This window comes from Phalangium opilio, unplaced genomic scaffold (genome assembly GCF_054372755.1).
Source record: "Phalangium opilio isolate 3A_F unplaced genomic scaffold, DU_Popi_V2 ptg000246l_1, whole genome shotgun sequence".
NCBI classification, from domain to species: Eukaryota; Metazoa; Arthropoda; class Arachnida; order Opiliones; family Phalangiidae; genus Phalangium; species Phalangium opilio.
Window position 1 is genome coordinate 3,241,254 of NW_028324225.1, and position 12,938 is coordinate 3,254,191.

Genomic DNA, 12,938 nt, shown 5'->3' on the forward strand with positions numbered 1-12,938 from the left:
TTACGATGAACCCTAAAATACGCACTATGTACACCATGTTTGTGTAGCTTTTCAGATAGCTTACTATGGCTCTCAGCTGACGCTTTTGGCACAAAGGTTTGCACCAAGATGCATGATTTTGGTTTTGGAAGTTCAATGTTTTTTTCTAAAACTAAATCCGCCTTCCTCTTTTGACTTAATGCAGAGTCTACGTTCATGTCACTGACAGGAACATACCTCACCTTTTTTTGTTGTTGGCACAACCCATTCCGCCTTTTCTCCTGTGACAATCTTCTTTTCAAACAACTCAACACCATAACTGATATAAAATAACAGAGACGCTATGTGTAAGCATGATTCATCAAGGCCTGCGATACACGTACAATGCCCAGACTTTATAATACCATTAAGGTCTGTAATAACCCAAGGCTTTAAGGGTGTCTCATTCACTCGTTGGGAATGCATCACCCATCAATAAAGCCCTATAGTTAACAGTTGTATAGGTTATAGTTCTGTTAGATTTGTAGAAATACTTACAGTCGCTTTGACAAGAACTACGGTTTGAAACTGTTTAACTAAAACATCTCTAACGAATCGACTTAAAGAGTAAGTAAAGACATTTTCCTGGAAAGGTTAATTCCTTCATTTTTGGTAAATATTAAGTGAAAAATGTTCATTTCTAAAGTTTAATAAAAATCTGACGAGCGGTTATTGAATTATAATGAAAACAAAACGAGATTTAGAAAAGGCTCCTTTTGTAAACATTGAACACGCGCAATATAGATCTGACGTCAAGAGCGGTGGCTCCGTTATTGGCTGGTATAATGCATTGGTTTGTTATGGGAAGGCGTGTCTAATTCAGTCCCTCTAAGATAATATTTCTGACTGGATACTACCAAATACTACCGCGGCTAGTGAAAAACTCCCAGACCGCTTCGGTTTCCTACTAAACCTCAAAGGAGACTGGTTGCACTGGCACTCTAGCACTATCAGTAGGAGGCGAGATACTAACTTATTAGCGTTTCGTTATCGTTGCTTATCGGTAGTAAATAATACGTTCATGTTTGTAATAAAAAAAAGAAGTTTCAGTTTAATAGTTACGATACAAATGAATTTACATGACGAGGCTTAAGTTACATTACGTTGTGATCAGACTCGTATCTACAACGAGAGTGCGTTATCGATTTATCCCTTTCCTCTCCTCGTGGATGGGGAAAGGGGGGGTGAAAAAAAGAGTTATGTTCCTTATTGCGACAGTGTCGCCATCTATCATAGCTTTATCATATATCATAGCTAAGCTAACATTCGACCAATCCTGACTAATTAAATTCCCAGATTTACACATACAAAAAAAAATAATAATTGGAACGGTTACATTGGAATTAGTTTGTACTTAGTGCCTATAATAGTCCTTGAGGTAAGTCGGTGGCTTCCGAACTCGAGGGACGCGTTTTGGCGGCTGACCGTCATCAGGATCATGTTCGTTAGTGGAGAGGACGCGTTGTGGCGGCTGACCGTCATCAGGATCATGTTCGTTAGTGGAGCCTGGTTCGGTGGGATCGTTTTCGTCGATGGATACCGTGTCCACTGTGTCCGTTTCATCGTCGTTAGGGTTGGCGATGAACTGGTGGTCAGCTGCATCTTCCTGAGTGTCGTCTATCTCATCTTGGTCGTGGAATAGGAACCTTTTCAGTTTATCTACCGGAGCTGTGTTCCGGTAGAACTTTTGAGATCGTTGGTTTTCCGGTAAGTCTTCAATTAGATACCTATCGTAATTTAAACGTTTGGTGACTATGTACGGGCCACGATACTTAGCAGCTGTTTTCAACGATAGTCCAGTTGCTTGTGGGGGTCTCTCGACCACCACCAAATCGCCTGGTTCGTAAGTCTCTGCTTTAGCCCGTTTCATATTGTAGCGTTGGCGTTGCTTTTCCTGATCAATGCGAATTGATTGAATCGCATCGTCTCTACGTTTGAGAGTCGTTTCGTCGAAGTCGATCGTATCTTCTAACGTGTCTTGAATCAAATCTGAGGTTGGGTTTCGTGATTTGAAGTAAAAGAGAAGAGCGAAGGGGGTGCTTTTCGTGGCATTGTGGTACGTGTTATTAATCCCCCATTGAATCTCGTACAAATGGGTATCCCAATCGCGCTCATTTTCTCGAATGCACATGCTGGCTATAGCAGGAGTTAACTGCCTATTAACTCGCTCTATCTGGCCGTTTCCACGTGGCGTTGCTGTCGCGTTTACGATGTGTTTGACGTTCGACTTTTTACAAAGGTCTTTGATCGCCCGACCTGTGTACGAAGTACCCTGATCTGTAATCAATCTCGTTGGAGCACCAAATAATCCGATAATGTCTTCAAAAAAACGTGTGGTGGCTCTCATGCCGGTATCTCGAACGGCTCGTAGGATAGTGTACTTCGTAAACCCATCGATAGCTGCAATGACGTACGTGTTTCCTTTGGTGCTACGCACGAACGGACCTAGGTGATCCATATGAAGGGTATGTAGTGGCGTTCCGACTTTGTCTATGGGGTGTAACATCCCTGGTTGCCTTCCAGCTGGTCGTTTATGGAAGAGGCATTCTAGACACGATGAAACGTAACGGCGGACGTACCGTCTTAGTCGAGGAAACCAATATGATTCCGCTACTTTCTTACACGTTTTGTCTATGCCTACGTGACCTATGTCATCATGGCAGTTCTTGACGATTCTCCATCGAGCTGCATCTGGTACGACCCAAAGTAGAATCGGCACTTCGTTTTCGTTGACAATCATTTTTCGATATATTCGTCCGTTTGTTAAGCTGTAATCTTCAATGAGACGAGTGTCTTCCTTCGTACGTTTCCCTGTCTTCAATAGTTGTTCCCTGATATAACGTAATTTTGGGTCGCTTAACTGGGCTGCCGTTAGCCAATCTTCCGTTTGAACTTCGGTGTGCATGACGCACAGGCCTTTTGCTATTTGCATTTCCTCGGCGTCCTCAAAGGGTGCTCTACTTAAAGCGTCAGCGTGAGCCATCCTTATTCCCGGTCGATGCATTACTTCGAAGTCAAACTCTTGGATCCTCAGCCACCAACGACCAATTCGTGGGACTAAATGCTTCTTTGACAGCGTTGCTCGAACTGAGCTGCAATCCGTAACAATGGTGAATTTCAGCCCGATTAAGAAGACTCTGAACTTTTCTAATCCCCATATAACCGCGAGAGTTTCCAGTTCGCTGGAGTGGTAACGTGACTCTTCGCGGGTGGTTTTTCTACTAGCATAATAAACGGGGTGGAATAACGTGTCTTCAGCGTCTTCTTTTTGTATGAGTATAGCACTGAGTCCAATTTGGCTGGCGTCAGTGTGAACTTCGGTGATAGCGTGTGGACTATAAAGGGCTAACACTGGTCGGTCAGTTAACCGTTTCTTCAGGCAGGCGAAGGACGCTTCCTGTTCATTCGTCCAAGTCCACTCGACATCGTTTCGTATGAGTCGTGATAGAGGTTCGGCTTGAACTGCGAACCCCTTAATGAATCGTCTAAAATAACTTGAGAGTCCCAAAAATCGTCGGACTTCATGTACGTTTCGCGGTTGCATGTTCTTCTTGGAAGAGCCTTAACGTGTTTTGGCGTTTTACTACGGTGACGTTCGGAAGTTCGGTGAGCGGTTGTCCGATGAGTAAGGATATCGTTTGGGACTCATCTGGAACCACGAACAGTTCTACGTTGGCCTTCACTTGGTCTACTTCGATCGTAGCTGTGGTTACTCCTTTTGGCTTCGTCGTACCTTCGCCGTAACCACTGATTACGCAAGTGTCGTTGACTGGTTCGTAGGTTAACGAAATTTGTGCGGCATCGCTTTCCCTAATGAGTACGCATTTGCTACCTTGGTCAATGTAGGACTTGACTCGTTGCCCATTAACGATAGCATTCTTGAAAAACTTTTCGTTTGTGTCGGTAGCAGAAGTTTCGTTGGGGCCGGTAGCTGAAGTTTCGTTGGGGCCGGTAGTAGGAGCCGTTGTATCGTCGCATACGGTGACTGCCACTGTTTTAACCGTCGTAGTGTCAGGCGTGCTCGGGGGTTTCTTTTCGATTCGGCAATCTTTTGCGACATGTCCTGGTCGACCGCATCTTTCACATCTAGCTCTTCGCTGAGGTTGGAGACAGTCTTTGGACACATGTCCATAATTACTACAGTTGAAACATAGTGTTTCACCTTTATCGTTATAACGTGGCTTGAATGGTCTCCTTTCGGAACTTCTTGCATTCTCTTTATTTTCGTTTCGTGTTGGCTGGTCAATGCCATGATTTGCAGCGTGTCGTGGGCGATCGTGATGAGGTCGCTTTTTAACTTCTTCCGAATCCGCTAACTCTAACCTCATTTCGAGCTGCTTCATGCATTGTAATAACTCCGGAGGACTGGCGAACTCTCGGACGCTGAGTGCCGTAATCAAAGATTGATCCTTTAGACCCGTGATCAAGTATTCAATCATTGCCTCTTCGGTTAACCCGCATAAACGTGCTTTCGCAATTTTCTCATGATAATAGCGTTCTACACTCTTAGAAATTGCTGTTCAAATACTGTTCTCTTTTGAACAAAGCAGTTCTTTCCAGAACGATTGCTATTCAAAATTGTAGAATACTGTTCTAAATGTTCTCGTCTGTTCCACCTTGAACTAGCAATAAGTTAAGAACAACACTCAGTTCTTGCTAGAACGTAGTGCAAAATCCAAGTTCTATGTCGACCAGCAAGCTGTTCCACTAAAATAATCTTCACTTCTGTCTTAACCTTGTTCTGGGTGGCACAACTTGTTGTTCTTAACAGAACAGCCATTTTAATTATTTATAATAATTACATTACATTGTGCAGTAGTAATTTATGGTGTGTTTCGAAACTCAAGGCAATATATATTTTTTGTTGATGATTTTGCTATGAAAACTCAATTGCATTCTTCAACCCAATAACTAAGACAAATCTAGAAGGCGCTGTCATACTACATTAATCTGTTCTAGTCTTTGTTCTGGGTGGCACAACTTGTTGTTCTTAACAGAACAGCCATTTTAATTATTTATAATAATTACATTACATTGTGCACTAGTAATTTATGGTGTGTTTCGAAACTCAAGGCAATATATATTTTTTGTTGATGATTTTGCTATGTAAACTCAATTGCATTTTTCAACCCAATAACTAAGACAAATTTAGAAGGCGCTGTCATACTACATTAATCTGTTCTAGTCTTTGTTCAGGGTGGTACAACTTGTTGTTCCCAAATAAGAAGCGGTTTAAAATGAGTGTATTCGAAAGATTATTTTTGCCGCGGTACATCTACGCATGCGCTTCTACTGTATTTGGCGTTTGAATTTTTGGCTTGGTGCAAACCGATTTTTTAACGACCGCGTAGGGGGGGGAACCACGGAGAGTGACATTTATTTAAGCCCCGGTATTTTTCCTATAGATTATTCCACCATTTCTAGCTCCGCCCCCCCCGACACTCATACGTTGAAGGGCTTGCTCTTATAAAAAGGGTTGCCACAGTCGCGACTCGCGAGGGTAGTCAGGTGGCTTAGGTCAACTGTTTTTTTTTAAAGTTAGTCAGGTGGATTAGGTCAACTGTTTTTTAAGTATAAGTTTTTCGAAGATAGGCGTGCAAGCGTGCTTGAACTGAGTCTTCAATTTGTGCTGCTACGGTAGTACGGTCGAAGGTTTTTGTGTTCATCACAGAAGTCTAGCTTACAAATTTGAGCGTGGAAGTTGGTTAAATTTCGGTATTTTCGCGTAACTGAACATTTCGTCACCAATCATAATCAAGAACTTGAAAGTATAATTTACGAAGCTCCAGCCTACAAGGCACGTTAATAAGGTAAGTCTAGTTATATGCCTCTAATATCCTCATAAATGTTATAAATAGACCTATATGCAGTTCATAAATGTTAGAAATAGACCTATATGCAGTGATGGGCACTATCGTATCATTTCTGAATCTGATAGTTAATGTGATAGTTGATAAAACCATTGCCTATCATTTTATCGATTTTGATATTGATATTCGTATCTAAAAAGGGGGATGGAAATGTTTTTAATCTGAGACTGATGAGTTAAAAAACTTAAGAATATTTGATAGTTTTATTGATTCACGTATTTTTAAGACTATTTGATTTGATTTTCAATTGATAGTTGATTCATAACGAGCTTCGGATAGTTGATATTTTATAGTTAGTTTTATACATAAAATATTCATGATACCGGGGGGAAAAAGCAGAGATGAAGGGAGTTCCTACCCTCGGGCCAAGGAATTTATAGTAAGGCCTATTATTTTCTTCTCTTATACTTCATTCCCCCCCCCTTTACGTTGCTTATACAAGCGGAGCCCGCCCCTTCTTAACAACTGCACGTGCAGCATGACGACGGGAAAGTTTCTACGATAGACAATATACCAAAGGAATGAACGGCTGTTACTTGAAACTTCCCGCGCTTCCACCATGAACGCTGGATCTCTAAAGGGACCGGAAAACGCCCGCCTTCCACTGTACAAACCGAGTCCTCTCTAGCATAGCGTCGGGGGAAGGGACGGGGGTAGTGAATTTGGGAACTCTCAAGGCCATTCAGTCTTTTGTGATTCTGAATAAACCTATTGAAAACGACCTTGGCCGTACCCGGTTTTTGCTTTCGCTGTCTATAGACTGCGGAAGCATTGCAATTACCCCTTACGGCTGGGCGCCTTCTCCCCCCCCCTTCTGCCCCCAATTTTTCATGTGACCTGGGAGAATCCATCATAAATAAAGTTACTTTCATTTCAAACTTCCCGCTAGAAATACGAACTTCAGCGACATCTATACAAAGTCCCGTAAATATTTTACTATTGAAGAATTAATTTTTTGGCACGACCGGGATTTGAACCCGCCACGTCTGTATCCACACAGGCACCAGAGTACAACGCCTTACAGACTGAGCTATTGAGGCTTAGTACCTCTCTGCGATTTTCACCAACAGTATCTCACTCTTCCCTCGACGGGCTAGCTATTTTTTTGCCAGAGAGAAAGAGAGAGAGAGAGAGAGGAGGGGGACCACGTGACTCTCGTTACTAGAGTTTAGAACGGTCGACGACTGCCGCGCCCGCGTCTCAATTTCTTTTCAGTGCAAGGGTGTTTTATTTATCGGCGGCGGCACATAGCTGTTACTAGAACTACAAAGTTTGTATGAGGCGTTAATATTTAATTTCGGTTTAGATTAAGTTAACGTACTGAAACAACAACTAATGATATAATTGCGTTCACTATTATGGTTTTAATTAGATTTATATTAACGAACTCCAACAACAACTAATATTATAATTACGTTCACTATTATTAACGTATCAGTAAGTTTATCACGCTCACGTTGGTAAACTTATTCAAACTTCAAATGATATAATTACCTTCACTATTATGATTTCAATTCGATCGCTTAAAGGGGCTTTACGACCCCTCTCCCACGTTCCGAACAGCCCCTTTAAGTTAAAGTACTCAAACGAAAAAAAAACGACTTAAGTTGATCACACTCACTTGAACAAAAAACTAATGAAATAATTACGTTAAGGTACTATTTAAGTTACGCGATTGGTATTCAAGTTAACATACTTTTTAAGTTACGCGATTTCAGATTAGTTTAACAATTACTTAAATCAAAAACGGATTTATGTGAGTGCATAAATCCGTTTTTGCTTAAATCCAATTAGAACTAGAACGGAGCTATTTATGTTAACGTAATCATAAGGTTAAGCGATTGCAGATTAATTCATATCTGCCTAAAATTTAAACTCTTTTGAGTAATACATAAGTCGACTGTTTTAGCAATAAGCTTTATATCAAAAGGTGTTAAACAATTTTATTTCAAAAAATAACCCTTAATAATGATTTTGACCATGCACTTTCTAAGGTTATTTTCAGTTACAATTTTTCTTTTACAAAAATTATCATTTGAAGTTTAGATTTGCCTTTAAAATCTAATTATAATTTATTTAATTAACTTTTATTAATTTAATTTTAACTTTTAAGAGTAATCAATTACTAATCATCACTTATCTTAAGAAAAAAATTCAACATTATTTTTAATATTGAAATACTTATCTCAATCAAAATAAATTAAGAACTGGTAATATAATAATTACAAACCCTAGTTCAAAAATAAATGTCCTTGATTTCTATCACCAGAAGGATAAACAATTACCTAGAAGGCTAGAAATCAATTAAACCATGATAAAATTAATTTATCAATATCATCGCATCCCATTCTTAAATGCGACACAAAAATGATGCAATCTTCAAATTCACTTAATATCTGCACAGAAATACAAGTTACAACTACAAGTTCACTAACTTACCAGAACGAAATCTGACGCCTACCACGTTGTTTTAATTAATATAAAATTTAATTTAATCATATCATCATCTACTCGGATTCGATACACAAAAGACCGAGGCTTAACGTAGCTCGCGGCCATCTTTCTTGTTTACATGCGCTCGTCCAATGAGATAGAATATATATATTAAACCTAGAGTCACAACGTGAGATCACGAGATCGACGTTTCGCGATACACCTTTTGTCGAGCATGAATCTTTATCAAATACGGGTGGCGCCACCCTAAGAACATTTTTATTACCGTCTGCTGCTATAATCTGTGTAACAACTAATAAGCTGTCAAGATAGTTTTTAAACGTGTTAAATAAAATACGCGAGTTAAATAATAAAAACTCTAGTCCTTTTTAATCTAATAAATAGATGAAATAAAATCATAACGATGTTTCTGATTGCAAATAAACGAGTAAAAGTTGTAATTAGTTCCGCGAGAGGGTGACAGGTGGCGCTGTCATGTTTTGATAAATGTGCTTGATAAACACAATGTGTTTCGCGGTAAGCCGATTTGAATTGTAACTCTTATCTATCTCATTGGGCTCGTCTAGGTTTGGAAGGAGGCTCAAAATTCATACCCCTTTTTATGGACAAATAAGGTCTAGCTTTTTTTTTTAGTAGAGTGGAAGCTACGAGTCTCTACTCCTACAATACACATCCGTGCCTTCAGGCTAGGAAATAAGACTGGTATACTGGTTAAAAACCAGTTTATTAATAGCTTGGACCAGTTATTTTTTATTCATAACGTGAGACTCACTGGTCCCAATGACTAGTTTATTAATTCCTACTTTTATTAAAAGTTGATATAGAGACCACTATAATTATTTTAATTTTAACATAAATTTCGACTCCAGTTGTGCATTTTTGTATACACTCCTAGGTTGAGACTGGAGAGAGTCCAGAGAGATTTTTTTTAGAACAGAACAGTGATGCCAGATTGAGGAAAATTTCCCATATCTAGGGAAATTTTGACTCCTAAAAACGGCAAAAAGGGAAATTCCACCAAAAATTTGATAAATCTAGGGAAATTCTATGGTACGAAATATTTTATTGAAAGCCAACCATCTCAACATTAAAAATTAAATAACTTCATCAAATTGACTTATTAATTACGTTGGATTCACACTAGATGGAACCAGAAGAAATATAAATAGGGAAAAGTGACTTTTCCCGGGACCAGTTTAATATTTAAGACACCAGGGGTCACTGCTCACTGGTACGGAGGACTAGTTTCGAAAAATACCTTATTCTAAAGCCTGCTAGCCTTGCGTGTAATCATAGCACACTCACGCGCATCACGACGCAAGCCGCTCGCGCTATAGTGTAATTTAGGTGTAACCGTTGAAAACTGTTGACTGGGATCCTAGAGTAAGAGACCCAAATAAAGCTTGGGATCCTAGAGTAAGAGACCCAAATAAAGCTTGGGATCCTAGAGTAAGAGACCCAAATAAAGCTTGGGATCCTTGAGAAAGGCACCCATATTAGGTTTAGGATCCTAAATAATGAAGCCCACATATATATTACAAGATGAACGGTAACCCAAATCGAACTACTTGATCTACAATATCCAGATTGAGCCACCTACAACTGTCAAGTTCAACAGTGGGCTTGGGAACCTAGAGTAAGAAACCCATATAAGGCTTGGAATCCAAGACAAATATTTTTTGTGCAACAAAAATGATAATTTAAGCTTCAAATTTTTTTGTTTTTGCTTTTGCGATTCGAGTGGCAAAAGCATTTGTCTGACCCTTGCTTTCTGGGTGCCTTTTCCCCTTTTTATTCGCGTGTGGAATCGCATTGAAATTTATAAATAGTACCTAGAACCATACCTAGGTGGCTTTGCAACCTCCACTGTATTTTAGTTATTTAAGAAACTATTAAGATAAGTGATGATTAGTAATTGATTACTCTTAATTTAAGTTAAAATTAAGAGGTAAACCAATTATTTTTATCGTTTTCAGGCAAATTTAAACTACCAATGATCATTTTTCTTTGTCAAAAATTGTAACTGAAAATAGCCTTAAAAAGTGCTTGGTAAAATTTGTTATCATGGGTTATTTGGGTAATTAAACGATAATAGAAATATTTTATAGCGTATACTTAAAATTATCTTTTTGTTTATCCAAAATTGTAACTGAAAATAATCTTGGAAAGTGTTTGGTCAAAATTATCATTAAGTTTTTTAAACGGCAATAAAATATAATGCGAATATAAAAACAAATTACTGTACTTAATTAGTTTTCTTAAAACATTTGTTTTAAAAACAAGTTATCATTAGTGTTTATGTGAAAAAAAATCACACTAAATTAATTTCATTCATAATCGAAAGGATATTTAATAAATAAGAAAAGAATAACGCAAAATAAAATTTCCGGGGTCTTAAAAGTTTTAGCCGCTAGAGGGCGCAGCGAAAGCATAATCTGGCCGGGGCCATCTTGTTTTATTTATTTTTTTACAAAGCAAACGTGCTATAGAGAAAAATCTATTCCGTTTACCAGTCCCTTTAGAGATCCAGCGTTCATGCTTCCACGATGCAGCCTGCAGGTTCCCACCGGCTAAGGCCTCTTTTATTCAAATATATTATCTATGTTTCCATGGAAAACTTTTAAATTCTTCACTCTCGGTTAACGGGTTAATGACCAGCAGGGAGGGGAGGGGAGGGGGTAGCATAAATAACGGCGGTTGCAGCTCAGGGCCGAAAATAAGGAAAATTTATTATAGGACATATGTGCAGTGACCCCCCTATTTGACTGGAAAATTTATAGGACATTGTCCACTGGAGTGTGCAAAAATAGTGTCGCATCTTCATAGTCAAGCTATCAAAACACCCTTAGTTTTTAAAAAAGTTATGGGACATTTTAAAAAATTATTGGACAATGTCCAGTGTCCTGTGCTTATTTCCGGCCCTGCGGCTTGCTGGCTGGCACTGTCTACATGTTATTTTATTATGTTAAACGCCAATTTTGATATTGATATTTCGCTCTCTTCTTTGATATTTGAAATAACATAGTGTTCACAAAAGGGGCAAGAGAAATTCCCTCCCCAATTGGCTAGCTTAATCCTTACTTCAGGGTTGCCAGTAATTTGTGAGTGCATCTCAGGTTTGGATCTGAATTGAACAGAACTATAAGCCTTTCAGTCTGTTGAAGATAACTGTTGAATTGCACTCACAAATAACTGGCAACACTGGCCTGAACACAATGAAAGGTAAAGAAAATGATTTGAGAGTTAATTTGAATTACTCAGCCGAAGTTTGATAGCATACTTGATAGTATTTATAAAATATAAGAGAGAGAACGAAAAGGGAAAATAGACTAGTGGCGGTAGACAGGGGGGCGCTTTGATAAGAGGGGATGACACTGAGCTAAGAGATAGAAGGATATGACGTTTGCATACTTAGAACTGCCATTACTCTGTAGGCTTTTCTATAAATTCCTCTCGCGGGACTGTAGGAACGCCCTTTATCTCTGCTTTTGGAATGAACCTTGTTGGTTTTTGAGCTTTATTGTTGGTCCTAAACCGAATAGCCTCGAATGTACCCAAATTTACCTCCCCCTCCTTTCCCCTGATGCTATGCTATGATCCAGCGTTCATGGTGCTATAGGGAGAAAGCAATAGCCAGGGACTTTTTCGAAACTTTCCATAGACCCTGCAGACACCACCAATCTCAATGGGGTTTGGGTATCTTCCCTTTTTGTAAGTTTCTATTTATGTAAATTATGGAAAGGTCTATTGAACACGAAATTAAATGTTATTAGCTTTTAATACTAGATAAAACGCATTTATAAAGAATGGAGAGACGACATTTTACGTGCCCGATATGTGGAGTAACGAGGCTTAAATTATCCAATCATTTATCTCACGTGAAAAATCTTCATTTATCCTCTCCTTTCTTCGAAATAACTTGCTCAGTTAGTGGATGTGAATCAACATACAAAATATACGAATCTTACAAAAAACATGTTTACCGTAAACATAATTTTAATTTGTCAAATGAAGGAACTTCTGAACCATTAACAATTAATGGTGATGAACAATGGGGTAACGAATCAGTTGAACATATGGAAATTGAAGACATAAATAGTGAAAGTGAATCCAGTTTAATAAAACCTGAAAACCAATTTGCCATGCTTGCATTAAAGATTAGAGAACATAATAAACTTCCGCTTTCTACAGCGCATAATATTTCTGCTGATTTCTGTCACGTATTTGAAAGTCTGAGTAAAGTGGAGTCAGTGGACTCGATGAAAGCTGTACAAATTTTAAAAAGTGAATACGCTCTATCATCCTACTGCAGAAAATATCTTAACCTTATCGAGCCTGTAGAACATATTCTGGGCTATAAAAGGATTAACAGAAAGGACGTGAAACACTCCTATATGGTCGTACCATTGCTTAGTCTTCTAGAAATGATGCTAAATCATACTGACATATTTAACGACGTCTGTAAAAACTCAGACTTAAACCGTAACAGAGAAGATAATTCGAAGCTAGTTGATTTCCAAGACGGTGAAATGTTTAAAAGGCACAAATTCTTTAAAAAATGTAGGGATTCAAATACCCTTTCCCTTATTTTACACT

General features: G+C 38.7%; 1 long non-coding RNA gene across 1 annotated transcript; it reads right to left on the reverse strand.

Annotated features, from left to right (window-relative positions):
- Positions 1 to 7,805: 7,805 nt before the first annotated feature.
- LOC149611419 (uncharacterized) lies at positions 7,806 to 8,869 on the reverse strand. The gene is made up of 2 exons (XR_016376387.1): positions 8,350 to 8,869; positions 7,806 to 8,284 (listed from the first exon to the last, which is right to left on the reverse strand). It is a non-coding gene; the product is annotated as an uncharacterized LOC149611419 (long non-coding RNA).
- Between the last annotated feature and the right edge of the window lie 4,069 nt (positions 8,870 to 12,938).